Below are 16,415 nucleotides of genomic sequence, written 5' to 3'. Positions count from 1 at the left end.
TAAGTTAGTTTTGACATTTCCCCGTGTCGCCACGGAGTGCCTAGTATGTCACGTGCTTCATGAATTTCGTCCCTAATGTCCTAGTGTCATCTTCACCTCCGCCGGCGCTGTCTCCGCGCACGTGTCACGAAGTGTCGTCGGTGTCGTCAAGTAGCCGCAAAAGTCAATACTCCCATGAAATGCGACGTTTGTGGCGTTGGCCTGTCTTCACTGGAAAAATATGTGGAGCACCACATCGCAGCGCACAAATTCGCCGCCGACTACGTGCAGCAGGCGTTCCACAAAGATAAAGGTGAGTACCCATCCTGTTTTCAGTTTATAGTTGTTGGAAAAGACAGTGTCAGTGCATTTTTATCATCTTTTGTGGTGAGGCTGTACAGCACATGACCGCTTCCACGTGCATTCACTGTGCCAGCTAGTTATAATTCGCATGTGCTTGTCGCGTAGAAAAAAAAAAAGAAAAGTATGCACAGAGGCACTAATTTTCACAATTTGCTCGATCACACTGAAAGTACTGCCGCTTGCGTCGCTTTTTTGTTTTCCCTCTAAAAACAAAGCAGAGCAAATATGTCCGGTGGATACATGATGTGTTGAAACAGGTGAGCGCACAAGACAGGGACAGTGAAAACGACACATAGAGCGCTACTTCCAACTAACATTTAATGCACTACACTCATCACGTGGTAACATCGAGTGCTTCAGAACAAGACTATCAAAAAAAAAATTTAATTTTTTTTCTTCCTTACGCTTTTTTTTTTCTCGCTAAAGATTACAGGCGGTAACGTGCCCATGGAAACAGGGCGACAAAGCGAAAAAACCCTTGATACCATACAGAAGTTTTTGACCGAGCTCATGAATGCGTTATCAACGGCAAAAACGGCTGTGTGATAAATGCGACATGAGATGAACATGGGTTTTAACAAAAAGCGGGTCATCCAAATGAAGAAACAATGATGCGGCTGAACAAAGGAGGCTGTAAAAGGTATTAAAAATGGCCTTGAAAAGGTTAACACTTAAAAAGTGAGAACAACAATAAAAGTTTTGCAAAAACGCAGACTCTTTCTTCGAGAGTGACACAGAGGGCATGCTGACACAGCTGGGTCCGAGCTGTTCTGCACATGATGCATCATATATTTCTCGAGCTATGACAGCCTGGTCAAGAAAGGGGGTACAACCGCAAGCTGCACAGTGTAAGGCCATGTTGCCGTCAGACTTTTAAATTGTTGGCGTGTTCACGCAAGCGATCGTTAATACATTGGCCAGTTTGGCCGATGTAAACACATCCACAAGAGAGCGGAATCTTATACACGATGCCGCATTTGCAAGACAAAAACCGCGTGGTGTGCTTCTTGCAGCATGTCAGGCCTTTCACTGTTCACGTTTACACGCTTGCACAGGCCTCCAAAGTTTGTTGTGGGCGGTAAACACTACACTGACTCCTGCGCACCCTGCAGCCTTCTTAATCCTATGTGACACTTGGTGCACGTATGGGATAACAGCAGTTTTTGTCCCATCTCTGTTTTTTGGAGGCACATCACTGGTTTTCTTGAGTCTGTGCAACAAGGTCTCCGCAAGGTCACACAAAACTCTGGAAAACGTGTGCTCTCGAAGAAAGATTTTGTGTTTTTGCAAAACCTGTTGACTTTTATTGTTCTTACTTTTTAAGTTTTAACCTTTTAAAGGCCTTTTTTAATACCTTTTGATGACCTCCGCTGTTAAGCCGTACACTTTGTTTCTTCATTTGTATGACCCATTTTTGTTAAAACCCATGTTCATCTCATGTCACATTTATCACCCAGTCGTTTTTGCCGTTGATAGCACATTCGTAAGCTCGGTCAAAAACTTATGCTTCAGAAGTTTTTCAGAAAGAATATCAGTGCACTGAATGAGATGAAGGGTAACTGAAGGACTTAATTTATTTTGTGAAGCAGAGAGAGTGAGGGAGCAAAATAAAACATTTGACATTAATCTATCAGGGGCGTAGCCAGAAATTTTTTTCGGGGGGGGTTCAACCATACTTTATGTATGTTCGTGCGTGCGTTTGTATGTGTGCGTGCCTATATACGCAAGCAAAATTGAAAAAATTTCGGGGGGGGGGGGTTGAACCCCCCCCCCCCCCCTTGGCTACGCCCCTGTAATCTATGTCTAAGGCCTTTGAACTATTTTCGTTGGTTTAATGTCTCTCTCTGTTGTATTTGTATTACAGAATTCAGTGAATGGAAAGCTCAGGAAGAGGCGAATGAGAACTGTTGGTTTGTTCTTCACACGGCTCCCAAAAAGCTGGCCAGTGGGGAAACGAGGAGCCACTACTACTCTAATAGATCAGGAGTGGCTAGGCCAAAGGAAGGTCATGGTAATCGTCGAGAAAAAAGTCAGGGTACCTGCAAGTCCGGTAAGATATGTCTTTCATTTATTACTGTGACGAAGAAGGAGAACACTCAGAGCCCGGCACCTGAAGATATCACCATAAATGTAAGGTACCAAAGAAAGCATTATGGCCATAAAGCAGAAATTCAGCACTTGAGGATGAGTGACAAAGAAAAGGCCAACGGGGTTAACCAACGTAGCAGAGGACCTGGAGCGTGGTGTGCCCATGAAAACCATATTGAATAATATAAGAACATCTGTTGGGGGCATGTAAGCTGAGGCCAGCACATTTGGCAGAACGCATAACTCTGCATAACATCAAACGGCAGTTTCACATTGCTGCTCCTGAACAGTGTCACACCAATGATGCTGTCAGTGTAGATATGTGGGTGAAAGCAATGTAAGACAAAGGTGAAACACTTGTCTGTCTGTATAAGGCACAAGGTGCAGTGGACCCAACTGGTACTTTTGGTGCAACAGATTTTGCCCTTGCTTTGATGACAGAGCCACAAAAAGAGCTGTTAGAAGAATTGGGCACGGGCACTGTGTGTCTTGACTCAACACATGGAACTACAGGGTAACAGTTTGAGCTGACCACTCTTCTAGTGCTAGATGAAGTGGGATAAGGTATACCTATAGCCTATTTCATCTGCAACAGGATGAATGAGGAAAACTTGGCAGCTTTTTCAGGTCTCTTGAGTGTGCCATCAACGAAAAAGTGGCTGCTAAGACATTTATGTCTGATGACGCCTCACAATTTTACAAGGCATGGTCGTCAGTTATGGGTGTCCCTCAGCAGAAACTTCTCTGCACCTGGCATGTGGATAGGAATTGGCAGAAGAAGATACATGAGTGTGTAGAAAAACAACTGAGGCCAGACGTGTACCACAACGTGCGACTCCTTTTAGAGTTCCTTGACCAGCAAGAATTTGAAAAGTATCTTCAATCATTCCTTGACACTGAGGAAGAAAAACTGAGGGATTTTCTGAAGTACTTCAAGGACAACTATGCAGTTAGACCTCAAGAGCGGGCCTACTGCTTTAGGACGAGGGCAGGTATCAACACCAACATGCACCTTGAGAGCATGCACAGGACGATGAAGCACAGCATGCTGGAGGGAAAGAAGAATAAGCGTGTTGATAAACTAATTTCTGCACTCATGGACTTGACATATCATTTTTTGATGAAGAGGGCAATCCAGATGATCAAAGGGCAAGAAGTTGAGTGCAGTTGAAAGGTACCACAGATCTGGCACTGAAATGGCAGGTTGTGCCAAATTAAACGAAGACGGCACGTGGACTGTGCCATCTCAGTCTACTAAAGGGCACTCTTATACAGTGACAAAAGTCGGGGATGCTGCTTGCTGTCCCTTGAGATGCAATGAATGTGCAGTGTGTGCGCACCTGATACACTTCAAAGTGTGCAAGCACATTCACTGTGTGGTCATTGCTAACACATTGTCAAGCACTGACAATAACGACTATGAGAGCCCACCTGAAACAGTAACTGAAACGAGTCGGGCATTGCACATAGTGCAAAGCATTGCAAAGCTGGAGGCGGCCACAACAGTGCCGAGCCAAAAGTCATGGATCGATCTCGGCCGCGGCGGTCACATTTCGATGGAGGCGAAATGGTAGAAGCCCGTGTACGTACGATGGCAGTGCACGTTAAAGAACACCAGATGGTCTATAGAACACCAGATGGTCAAAATTTCCGGAGCCCTCGACTACAGCGTGCCTTTACCTACCTCGTGGTTTTGGCACGTAAAACCCCAGAAATTATTATTATTATTGCCAATGATGACCACATGCCTCAACAAATATGAAAAGTACTATGTGTTGATGTTGGCACTGGACCGAGGTTTCCACTAAATATAAAATTTAAGTCACTCATATGTCTCATCTGCTCTATCTGACACAACTGCTGCTGTAATTAATAATTGACTGGAATGCAAAGTGTTCGATTGGTGAATGTGCTGACCTGCCCATTTCTCACTTATGATTTCTCATTTCAGATATTGTATTACTGATTGTAGAGGTGTTAAATGACATTGATTTCCCAAAGCTATGGAGGAACCAAACCAGCATTTTAATAAAGCCTTATTGTCAAAGCTTAACCTGGTTGTGTCTTCCTGTGTTGATAATGCATACTTGTGCATGCGGTTTCTGCACTACATTCATTACAGTAATGCAATGCAGTTTCATTTCAAGCCACGAGGACAGAGTCAGAATCGATTTAGATCTGTTTCTTTCTTTATGAATGCTTAGATTATTATTGTTGTTATTATTATTATTATTATTATTATTGCAGCGGTATTTGCACACGTTTTCTGGCTACGGCGCGAATCCTTTATTACAGAGGAGAGCTCGATCAACATCGACATCGTCTGCAATGGCGGATTGTTTATTTGCAATTTGCAGCGTTTGCGCGATGTAAATTGTTCTTTCGCTAGTTTCTTGTACGCGGTAATGTTAACATTAACGCTCGCTATCGAGTTTAGGGTATGTCTTCTCACACGTGAAGGTGTGGTGCCTTTTTCACCCGTGGATATTCGTACTCGACTCCGCTCGCCCACCACTAGCAGGTGAGGTCATTGGTAAGATACACGTTCCGATGCAACTTCCAATTCAACATTGTGCTTTGTATGAGTGTCATGCTCTGCGCTTTCGATAGGTATCGAGCTCTTTGATCGTTAACTTGCGCTAGATGTGGTATCGAGCCAGTCGAGCTCTGAAAATTCATTTCCGATGATCGGGACACGATCGTGAACGTGCATGAACGCGCGGGTACCACACAAAATATAAGCTAAAGCTGTGCAGCAAATTCAGATGTACTAGGTATTGCCGCGAACAAATATTGCTTTGCTAATGGGCGTCGATGACTGCCCAGCCCCCCCCCCCCCCTCTTTTTTTTTTGTACATACATGTAAACCGTGATTTCAATTTGACAGCTTTGCTTTGAAGGCGCTTTTAGTGCTATAATGGAAGCGATAGCTTGCTTTTGATGACCTCTGCGCTGTCAGTGCATCAGGACATTGCATTATTGATAAGACAGAATTGTTCACGTCCAACACCCCTCGCAACGTAAAGCTTTTGAAAATTCTTGCGCTACACTTGCTCGTTTTCACGAAAGGGGGTGTTTTTGGAAGAGTTCAAGCACCCTTGACCTAAAGACGCTGATTTCTTCTTATCAGTGCTAGAGTTACTGACTACGCTACCTAAAGGTAGCATATGCAGTAACTAATCAGTGCCTGCCAGCAGCGCACCAATTGAGGGTGTGTTCTGTATAACTTCGTGCAAAAAAAAAAGAAAAAAATCAGAACTAAACGCACAGTAGAACTTGCTACAACTGAGCTGCAAGTCGGGTTGAACTTTCGATTCAAGTGCGAGCTTTCATTCGACTACATTAAACCCTTTCAGACGCGATCTATGAAGAACTGCCTGTAATTCGTCAGAGTTGCACATTATCTCAAGGGACTCGACGTTGCAACAAAAATATTGTCATGTATGTGCTTTATAGTAACTAATCTTGATTAAACTGCAATTGCATTGAACCTGAAGTCATTCATGTTCTGCTTTTTGCAAAAATAGAATGAAATCTCAGGCTAGAAATATAGTACTAATTTTTCTTTTTTTGGTTATGATCATTTCGAGCAAAGATAAATTATACTTTTTAGGTGACTTGGAAAAAGCGGAACATCAAACATGGTAGTGCCTTCTGCTAATTGACTATATTTAACAGTACACTGCAAAATGAAGTTGAAAACAGATCTATTACACAGGAGGTTCAATTTATCCACTCTTAAATGTATCTTGTTCTTTCTTAGCCACTAGTCAACACGACTAGCAAAAACATGTGATGTAGACAGTTGTATACAAAGCGTCTCAAACAGTTATAGAAAGAATGGTGTGCTAAAAGCTGCAGCAAGACAGAGTACGACTTTGCGAAACTGCAGTCGTAAGTGCCGCCGCTTTAGGTTTACAGGTTGATCCATCCACGGCTTGGATGTAGACCATACTTAGAAACTAACTCGGATGATACCGTTGTCACATGGTGCACTGCTGATCGCAATTAAGCCCAATCAGGGTCAAATTTCTCAACAGTGATTGACTCGTTTCTGCAACTTGCATACAGTAAATAATCACAGTAGAGAAATTCTACCCAGTCAGGTCCCATCGTGATCAAAATTGACAGTATGACACCCATAATACATATTTGTCTGGGAGGCCAACTTTTGGATATACAGGTCTTACTAGAAAAGAAAAACTAGATACATTGTTCGATAGCAGCCTATTAACATGTTGGCTCACGCACTTTTTCAAGCACATTCAAGACGTGGCATGAAACTCTTGCTAAACTCTTCTCACTCAGTTTGTACCAATCAGCTTATTTGCCATGTTATATACAAACAGATGCGGTCACCTATAGTGCACACTATGGGCTCACTTTCTTGAGCTAAATTTTCGTGACGTACAGCCTGACACTTAGAAACACCATGTGGCTCTCTTGTTTGCAGTTCATCCGCCTTGGTGCAGTTGGCCTGCCTTGCAAACTCATAAACGGCATTGTGTGTTGCTGCCATGTCTTCCGTTACTTTCTCTCAGTAGCATGAACGAACTATCCGCACCCGTTTTGTCTGCACTACAACGGAGATGCCTCAACTTCAGCCTATGTTAACCCCCACTGCCTTTCAAGGAACTATGTCAACAATGCCAGCACTATGTGCTGCTGGGCCTCATAACATAAGCTTGCTCAGTGGCACAAACTGTCCATATACTTTTGCCCCACAATGCAACTGTGCCATTCTCAGTGGTCCGTATTGGGAAGCACTCCAGATCTACAAACACTATGATGTGCTGTTGGCTGCTAGAAAATGACTCGTTTATAACAGCGGAGTTTTGCACAACATAGAAAGGGTTATGAATGTAAAAATGGCCATCCACTCCATTCCATCCCATTTGTTGCACAAAGCTACGATAAAATTCATATGGATTTCTCATAAAGAACAGCATTTTAGTTGGCGAAAAATTTGACATGGTCCACAGTTTGAACTCGAGAACGACTTTTTTTCGGGGTGGTCGCTCTACCATTTAAGCTAACCAGTATGCTAGTAATCAAAGTGCGAGGGCAAATTCAGTTTGAAGCGCATGGACACTGAATATGACAAATGAGTTCTGTGGAAAGCACAGTAGGTATAAGTAGCTTATAACCAGCTGCAAGTAATGTTTTTTCTTTCAAGTTTGATTTTCATAAATAGATATTAACGCAGAATCTTCTGCTAAAAGCTGCTGCACGTTTCCACAGGACCCATTTGCCACATTCTGTGTGCTTTGACTTTTCAACTAATTGGCCCTTACACTGCCCATTGCTAGCCTACTGGCTATCTCAGTTGTAGAGAAACAGCCCTGGAAAGGTGTTGGTTCCAGGCTTGAGCCCAGGAACAGTACGAATTTTTTGTCTTCCTTTCTGAGAAATCAGTATGGATTTCCTGGTAGCCTTGTACAAAACAGGTGGATGGCCATTTTTCAATTCAAAATAACTTGTTCTCTACACAGATGATGTATGCGAACACAACTGTGATGCCTTGAATCATGTCTGGACGAGCTGGGCTTGGAGCATGTAGCCAAATGTGATGGTAGGAGCTCCAAGTGAATGTTCTCAAATGTTCATTGTTCCAGTGCTCCCAGAACGAGGAAAAAGCTGGGACACAGCACTGTGTGCCTTGGCTTCTTTCCTCGCACTGTGACATAATGAAGTAGTACCAACTAGCCCAGTTCATTGCGCTCTAAAATGTGTTTAGCTACTTGTGATGCCGTTCAGACCAATCTGCTTGGCACATTCACAGGTAGCAATAGAACAGAGGGCTGCCGAGATAGCAAAGCCATAAATGCAAGGCCTGCGCGTGCACATCTGAGCTTGCAGAGATAGTGTCCTGCATAGGTCACTTGCTTGATGAATGTGCAATAAATGCAATTTTTTGGGCAATAAAGGTGTGATGACATATGCAATTTCTACATTTATTTGCTGCAATACAGAAACGTTCTCGATTTGTTCGAGTAGTGATTAGCATTTATGAAAGATAATTAATGCAAGGTCATGCTATATGTATTACTTTCAATTGAAAGACCCTGTGGCACAATCTTAATTATACAAAAGTAATATACAGCCAGCAGAGTCAACATGCGCCGTACAACTCCTCTCAAGTTTCAAGGAGGCTATCTGGGTAACAGTTGGGAGCATTCGCAACCAGCCGGACAACACATGGGTGGCCCTGAAAAGGGCCGTTTCATGGCAGGCAGCATTTGCCAAGTTTCAGTAAGGTTGAAAGTCGGGTGAATTGGATGACAGAGCATCTGAACATGTAAAGCAGCGCACAGAAAAAAGACACAAGAGGATTAATATGATTCAACAGGACAACTGTTGCACTTGCCACTAGTTTATTCTTTTAAAAAATATGTATATAGTACATACCCACAAGTGCACCACATGCAACAATGACTTTTGCTCATAACGGTGCTTAAAAAAAATTTGAATGTTGTGCACTTGTGCATATGTGTATTACCCCCTCCTTTTTTTCCCTTCAAAATAAGCTAATTGCAAGTGCAGTGGTTGGCCTGTTCAATTGTATTCCTCCTTTCATGTCTTGTTTTTGTGTGCTGCTTTACACATTAAGATGATCTAAAGCAGTCTTGGTTCATGTTGGGAAGGTAGGCGAAGGAATTTGCTGCACTCGCAGGACTTCGTGGCCTTTTGTGTTGCAGTGGCTGCACTTCAGCAGCCTGTAGCAGATACCCAGCTCGCTGTGTCCATGTGACTTCACTCCAGGTCCGAAGTCACGGGCAAGAGAACTGACGATTTTGGCCAGCTGATCGATCCCTTGGCCTCTGTGCACATGGTACCCATCAATTGCTAAGAGCGCACGTCGTGGCTCTTTCGAGGAATTGAGAAACCGATGCTGTAGGAACAAAAAAAATTAGTGCAATTAGGAAAAATGTGATGCATTGAGACAAGAAAGAACTTGCAGATCAACTGAAGTCACTAAACAAAAAGAAAGGGAAGTGAACAACATGGGACCACAGCCTACAGTTTCATAAGATAATGGAAAAATTTGGCAACATAACGTGTTGCTAGTATGCTGCAATGTGAAAATTTTTCACTGCTAGATGGGGCTCAGCCGGAACTTTTGAAATCAATACACGCTCCTTTGAATGTTTGCATTGCCCCTGTATATGTGGCTTGCACCAATATCACAGCTTGAAATTACATAGCCATCCACCCCGTGTGTCGGAACGGAACTAAAACCAAAACAAAAACAAAAGATATTTTTGGCCGGAACGAAAATAACAAACGTTATCTATTATTTCGTTCCAGAGTGAAACCGAAATATTTTTTATCAGTTTTCAGTTCCCGGGAAAACTTGGTGACCTGGAACAACCGAGGTCATGCAACGTGAGCAATAATACATATGTCAGGGTATAGTGTTAGCGCTTATCTCATGCAAGAATTCCAAAGTAAAGATGTTCAAATTTTATGAAAAATGAAAAGAGTGGCAACCAGAGCTGTTTATATTAATGCAAGTGGACTTTCGTGTGCCAGTCACACTAGTGTGGAGAGGGCATTCTCGGTGCTGAAGTTTGTTTTATCAGAACAGCGGTCTTGCACCCTCGATGACGGGCTGCTTCTGAGAAAATGCTCACTCCCTTGACACAAAACATAGAACCTGCTCAGAAAATTCGTAATTCACTTTTGAGAAATTTAAATACAGTAACTTGGAAGGGTGCTAGTTTTGGGGTTTTGTGTGGCTGGCCCAGAAGCCCCTCAGGGACGAGACCAAGACAGACCAGCAACCATCTTTACTCTGCCGAGCCTCGGCCGCAACTGCCCGCTGCCAGTGGCTGCTGAGTGCGAGCTGCGAGCGCACCATTCGCTCATCATTCTCTTCTTCTACGGCCAGCACGCTCGCAGCCACCGCTTCTATACTGCCCCCTCCCCTCCGGTGAAACTGGGGAGGAGGGCGCAGTAGCCGCTATCCTTGGCCACAGCGGACAGCACGTGGCGTGCACGACCACACGTCGGCACGGTTCGTCCACCACGTAACCAAGGTCCCGGTGTTGTCCGTGGCAACTGGGGCTCCGGGGCTCCGCATCCATTTTCGGGTTAGCAGTCGTCGTGGCAGCCGCCTTGCTGCCACCGTTTGTGGTTGCCTGCTCTTTCCTGTTGCTGACCTCTGGTTCTTCCTTCCTATAAGTGTATAGAAGCGTATAGACAAGTATAAAAGCGGCGGCTGCAAGCGCGTCGTCCGTAGAAGAAGAAAACGAACGATGGCACGCTCGCAGCTCGCAGTTGTGGCCGAGACTCGGCGGAGTAAAGATGGTTGCTGGTTTGTCTTGGTCTCCTCCCTGACGGGTTTCTGGGCCAGCCACAGCCACGACACCCCACATAGCTCGCGCTAGTCTGTAGCAATTCGTCGTACAGTTACTTGCGCTCCTCTGAAGAATGCGGGAAGAACGTGTTTTACCCGTCCCACGTTCTTAAGAGGAGCGCAAGTTTACCACAAATCCTATGTTTTTATCGTTACTTTACCTTCAAATTTTCGCATAAAAATAAGAACCGTTACAAAACATTATTTTTTTAGTTCCGGAACAGAAACGGAACTTTTTTCGGTGGAACGAAACTAAAACCGAAACGAAAAACATTTCGTTCCGACACCCTGCATCCACCATTGCGATGAATCACTACTGAAAGCTGACCAACCACCACTGAAGCTATAGTGACAGTACTAGAATATGTACCGTACTTACTCGAATCTAGGCCGCTCTCGATTGTAGGCCGACACTCGAAATTCGCAAGGCCAGAAAAAAAAAAAAACTTAATCATGGTACTCGAATCTAAGCCAACCCCCCACTTTCGCACATTGTTTTTTATAAAAAAACATCAGCTTAGATTCGAGTAAATACGGCACATGCATTTCAGATTCAATTAATGGTTGCCTGCACATTTGTATAATGCCCCAACTGCTTTGACACTAACGCAAGGAAGCAGCAGCCAACGAAAATAAATATGAATATTTCAGCCTGCCATACATGGAGAACACGTGCAAGCATCCAATGCTCATATGTGAAAGACAACAGTGTTAGAGGAGAGAGCCTGGTGCAGATAATAGAAGAATTTTGACACAGCAAGCCTGTGATGTACACTTCACTACATAGTCAAAAGTCTGATAAAAACTTGTCAGATGGGGAAGGTACCAGATTAACATATTAGAACGCGCCTCAAATTTTTTAAAAGTACATAAAATTGATGCTTCGGGACCACTATGGCCCCATTGCTCACACTAAAAAAAGCATCAGTGGGGCGCCTATGTATAGCCTATGTGCCACAGCGTGCAGGTAGGGCAAATTACCAAATGTACAGCTAGTTCCACATTTTTCCGATTTCATAAAGATTCCATGAGCAAACATGAAGATTACTACTTTGTAGCAGATAGAGTGTATTCAGATAACATCGGTGCATGTCTGTGGACCCCTTTAATTTCGCTGAAAAAAAAAAAATATTTTGCTGTATGAGTCCCTAGGGCCACGAAACCAATGTTAGTTTTGCGAAAAAAAAAAATTTGCCTAAGTCAAAAAAATTTGGACGGAAGTCTTCACTCAGCAGAACTGCTTTTCGCGAATTTCCCGAAAATACGATTTTGACGAGATCCTACAAAGAAATTATTGCAGCTGCGAGTCAATTTTTCTTGGCTTACTGTGAGTAACGTGCATTTATAAAATGTTATGTTGCAGTTCTGTTGCCCATAACTTATGCAAAAGAAGTTGCAAATACGGCACCCATTGCTCAATAATGCTCTAATTTCAGATTTTTCACTCCGCGTCTATAATACTCGAAATTTCCCAAATTTTCCAGAGATTTGCCACGCATTAGGTTAACCATTGTGCTAAGTATGATTGCCGAGGATGATGTCAGACGCAAACCATAAATGCATATGGTAAGAAACGTCTCTAAAAATAAAATACTTCGAAATTCAGTTTAAAAAAAAGGCCATCTTCAATTTTCTTTAAACTCCCCAGAATTAAAGCCAAGCACGTGCTCTAACTTAATCTCTAAAAACATGTTGCATTATTTTTGTTAGATAGGAGTTACAAAGCCACCAAAGTGTCCAAATTGACGTCAAGTTCACACACAACCACTTAAAGGGGTGGTGCCATCAAATTTGTGGCTTGTGCATTCTTTGTTGCAAACATTTCTTATTGATCTAGGAAGCATGAGACACACTCCCAAATTCATGTATTCTCTCGAAACTATTTCACATCGCCTTATTTGTATGAACGACTTTCGGTTTCGGTTTCTGGGCGACAAGTTGGACACCGACATCACCGTGTAGGAAGCTAGAACAAGTGCACCCACAAAGTTGTGACACATGCAGTGCTGCATTGTCTGCTCTCGCACACAGATGCAAGCAACCGTCCGGACGCCTTCAAAACTTGCTAAAATCCTCCATCATCCGCAGATGGTCGGCGAGCTTTCAACAATGACTGGTAAAACCCGTTTGTCTACGTAACCCAACAGCAGCACCACATTAGTGAAAAGATGTTGCGTGGAGTTTTGCACAAAACTCTCCACAGAATGGTACTGCACTGTTAAACGGAACGTCTCAAACAAAGGTGAAAACCACCTAACGTTATGGAAATTGCAAGCAGTATTGAATCCATTGCAAGAGACTCTTGTCTGCTGAGACAGTCATTTCATAACAACTGACCTACCTTCATTTTAGAGACTAAAAACATGAATTCACTTCACAAGTGCAACCAGTACTTGCTGGAAGCAATCCACACTAACCAGCTGCTGAACTCACTGAATATTGGCATGACTCTGCTGCTCACTACCCGAGGCCAGCAAATGCTGCAATGACATTGCTGTGCCTATAGTCGGGTACAACTTTAGAAGACAGGAGAGGCCCCGCCCAGATGACCGAAGCGCAGCAGCCAATTGCCTCCGCGACTAAAGAAATAGTCCCGCTAGGCATGTTAGGCATGTTCTCCGTCGGCGGGGTCACCGGCCGTCCGGCTCATGACGTCACCTGAAGTGCGCGCCTATTGGTGGAGGCTCGTATGCATTCCGCCTTTGAGGGGAAAATGCCGCTGCCTTCTAAAGTTGTAACCCGACTATAGCTAATGAAAGCTGTGATGTTGAGAGGGTTCTTTCAGCTGAGGTACAGAGTCGTCCACTTCCACCTTGAACACCGCACCGTGCGGCCAGCACTCCGCGGAGCGCCTCTCTTGGTTGCTTGGGTAACTAGCGCGTATGCGCAGTGGACAGCTCTAGGCGGAGCCTTCGTCCGCGTCGTCTGCTAAAGCGCGGCAGGCTCTGCCGAATTGTACTTGCTTTGCGGTTGAAGCTAACTTCGCTCTTGCTATGCGCATGCAAATCCAGCATACGGCACGGTTCAGAAGAAGCGAAGCGACTGCACCCTTGTTCCGTCTAGCTTTTGCTGCTAGTGTTTTCTTTCATTTCTGGATGCGATCTCACAACCAATAAACCTCGGTCCGTGCATGAGTAAACTTTCACAGCCGCGCTTGAACTCCTACAACTAAGCAACTCAGCTCCTTTGAGCCCAGTAGCCAGAATGTTCCCGCTGCTCACGCAAATGTTTTTGATCAGCTTCAAAGCTAGGCAGCCGCAAAATTGGCGATAAATGCATGGTAAGGTCTGACATAACAGCTTTAAATGTGCGAAAGTTTGGATTGTTACTCGCCTGAAAACAAAAGGATGTGAGCAATTTGCCAATTTCAGAGAAGTTACATTACATTCAGGTGTTATCAGCACTGCTGCCTTCATGCGCTAGCGAATTTAACTCGCCAATACGCCGCCCTAATTTGCTACTCATTTGCAACCATGCTTATTCGTGCCATTCATGCAGAAAATGAAGAAGCATTCTAATAGAGTTTTCAGCTGAACTCATATCACGCAATCAGTTCACCAAAGAAGCGCCGCTGACAAATGATTACTTCTGTAAGCAGGCGCTGAATAAAGCTTGACTCCCTTTTATCGCTAGGTGACCCCAAGCACCGCGTATCGCTTTATATATTTCTTGGCTCAAAACTTTAGCACGAAGCAGAAAGTTTTCCGTGAGCCTTCAATTCCAGCGCAACATTATATTTTTTTATTGTCGACTTTGTGTCGCCAAACTTTCAGCTGATGAAAACAACCGTGTGAGTAGCGGGAATATTCTAACTGTACGGCACAAAGCATCTGAGTAGCTTAGTTGCGGGAGTGCCAGCCCGGCTTGGCGATCTCACTCATGCACGGGCCAAGGTTTATTACTTTTAAGATCGCATGCAGAAAAAGAAAACAGTAGGAAAAAAGCAGTGCGGAACGAGGCGCAGTCGCTGCGCTTCTCGATTTCCATGAGATTAAGTTACCTTCATCGAAGAGCAAGCGCGATTGGGCGGAGCCGCTGCGCTTTAGCAGACGACGCGGCGAAGGCACCACCTACAGTTGTCACTGCGCTTGCGTGCCCCAGCCGCCCGCGAGAGACGCTCCGCGGAGCGTTGGCTGCACGGTGCGGTGCTCAAGGTGGAAGTGGATGCCTCTGAACATCCAAAGGTGAGACAGCTCTCGAATGAAGACCAACATGCTGCACATGCAAATGGCAATGTACGTTAACAAGGACGCGTAAAAATCGGTGATCAGCTTTTTGTGAATTAAATGTGTCTTTTCCTAGATGTTATCAAGGCTCTTTACTGTCCTTTTGACTTATCAATTTGTGTAAATGTATTTCATGTAGCATTTCTAAACTAAAACCCCCCCAAAAACATGCAGTTCAATGATGTTCCAGAAAATGTGATTTCTCTCAAATTACCAGCTTGAAAAATAGCACCCAATTTTTACCCTCTAATTTGAAAAAATATAAAACACAAAAAACAAACCACCGTAGTTATGCAATTTGTGTTAGAATGCTTTGGCTTCCTGTGCGGACACAATTGTACAAACCTCACCACCAGACAGGCATAGATGAGACCTGGCTAAGAACATGTGCAAGGTTGTAACCAAGCTATCATTGCGCATCATAGCAAACAATAAGGCCATCGTCATCAACCATGACCAAAAATAATGAGCCACCGATCAAGACAACCAATGTGTGTGTGTGTACCTTTCATCACATTTACCACCAATCATAACAAGAAACGATTTCATTAACATTTGTCATATCTTTGGTGTTATGTGCTAGACAGCTTCATGGTAACCTGCCTTCACAAATGGAATGGCTCGAAAATTTTTATCACAATTTTACGCACCAATTCAGTCATACACAACACATCACATTGTAAAACAGTGGTAGTTTAGCACAATAGCAATAATACGCCAGCAAACGAGCAAGGCCTTATCTATAAGGAAAGCACTTGTGCATTATAAAGCCCCTGTTGCTGTGGTTCGTGTTTGTGCACTCAGCATGTATACGCACTGCGCATAAGCACCACGGCTTGACACAGGTTGCCAGTCCCTTAGTCACAGTGATGGCAAGCCGCTCTCAGCATCACTCCTTTTGCCTTATAAAAAGCCATAGAATAAAGTGGGGATGCCTATAATATAGATTGTAAATCAAGCACGATTATGGTGCATGTAAAGAACAGAAGACTGACAGCAATCCGAATGGCTCCTTTGCACAGTATGAAGGCCTGTCCACCAGCTGCACAACAAACCGTTTTTGCAACATTGAAACCATTTTAAAAATGCAAATCCTGTTGAAACTGCAAAAAGTGTGCTAGATTCTATCACTATAATTTACGGTCCTTCCATTTCCACTAGGATATGATAGCACATTCTAGCCAGTTAGTTGTCTGTGTTTCTAACTTAGAATTATTATGTTAAGCTGTTGCATTAACGTAGACAGAACTTTCAATGGCAAACTTGTAAGGCATATTGGGAAACACCCAATGGCTCTCTATTGATGAATAAAAGGCTTTTACAGGGCTCTAAAATTGCCAAAGCTCCGAACGAGTGTGACTATTGGTGTTGAATCCTTCGTCTGAGGCAAGCTTGAGATT

The 16,415-nt window shown here is 43.8% G+C and overlaps 1 protein-coding gene and 1 long non-coding RNA gene across 12 annotated transcripts in view; both read right to left on the bottom strand.

Moving 5' to 3' along the window:
- The window catches only part of LOC119375196 (GRB10-interacting GYF protein 2), a 676,837-nt gene that overhangs the window by 607,163 nt on the left and 53,259 nt on the right, over positions 1–16,415 (bottom strand). The gene's annotated exons all lie outside the window — the stretch shown is intronic.
- Positions 8,974–15,028, bottom strand: LOC125760369 (uncharacterized). Its single transcript, XR_007417940.1, has 2 exons — positions 14,790–15,028; positions 8,974–9,322 (listed from the first exon to the last, which is right to left on the bottom strand). It is a non-coding gene; the product is annotated as an uncharacterized LOC125760369 (long non-coding RNA).

Source organism: Rhipicephalus sanguineus, chromosome 11, assembly GCF_013339695.2.
Source record: "Rhipicephalus sanguineus isolate Rsan-2018 chromosome 11, BIME_Rsan_1.4, whole genome shotgun sequence".
In the NCBI taxonomy this organism is placed as follows: Eukaryota; Metazoa; Arthropoda; class Arachnida; order Ixodida; family Ixodidae; genus Rhipicephalus; species Rhipicephalus sanguineus.
The sequence above is the reverse complement of the archived record's forward strand: the minus strand, read 5'-3'. Positions and strand labels throughout refer to the sequence as shown.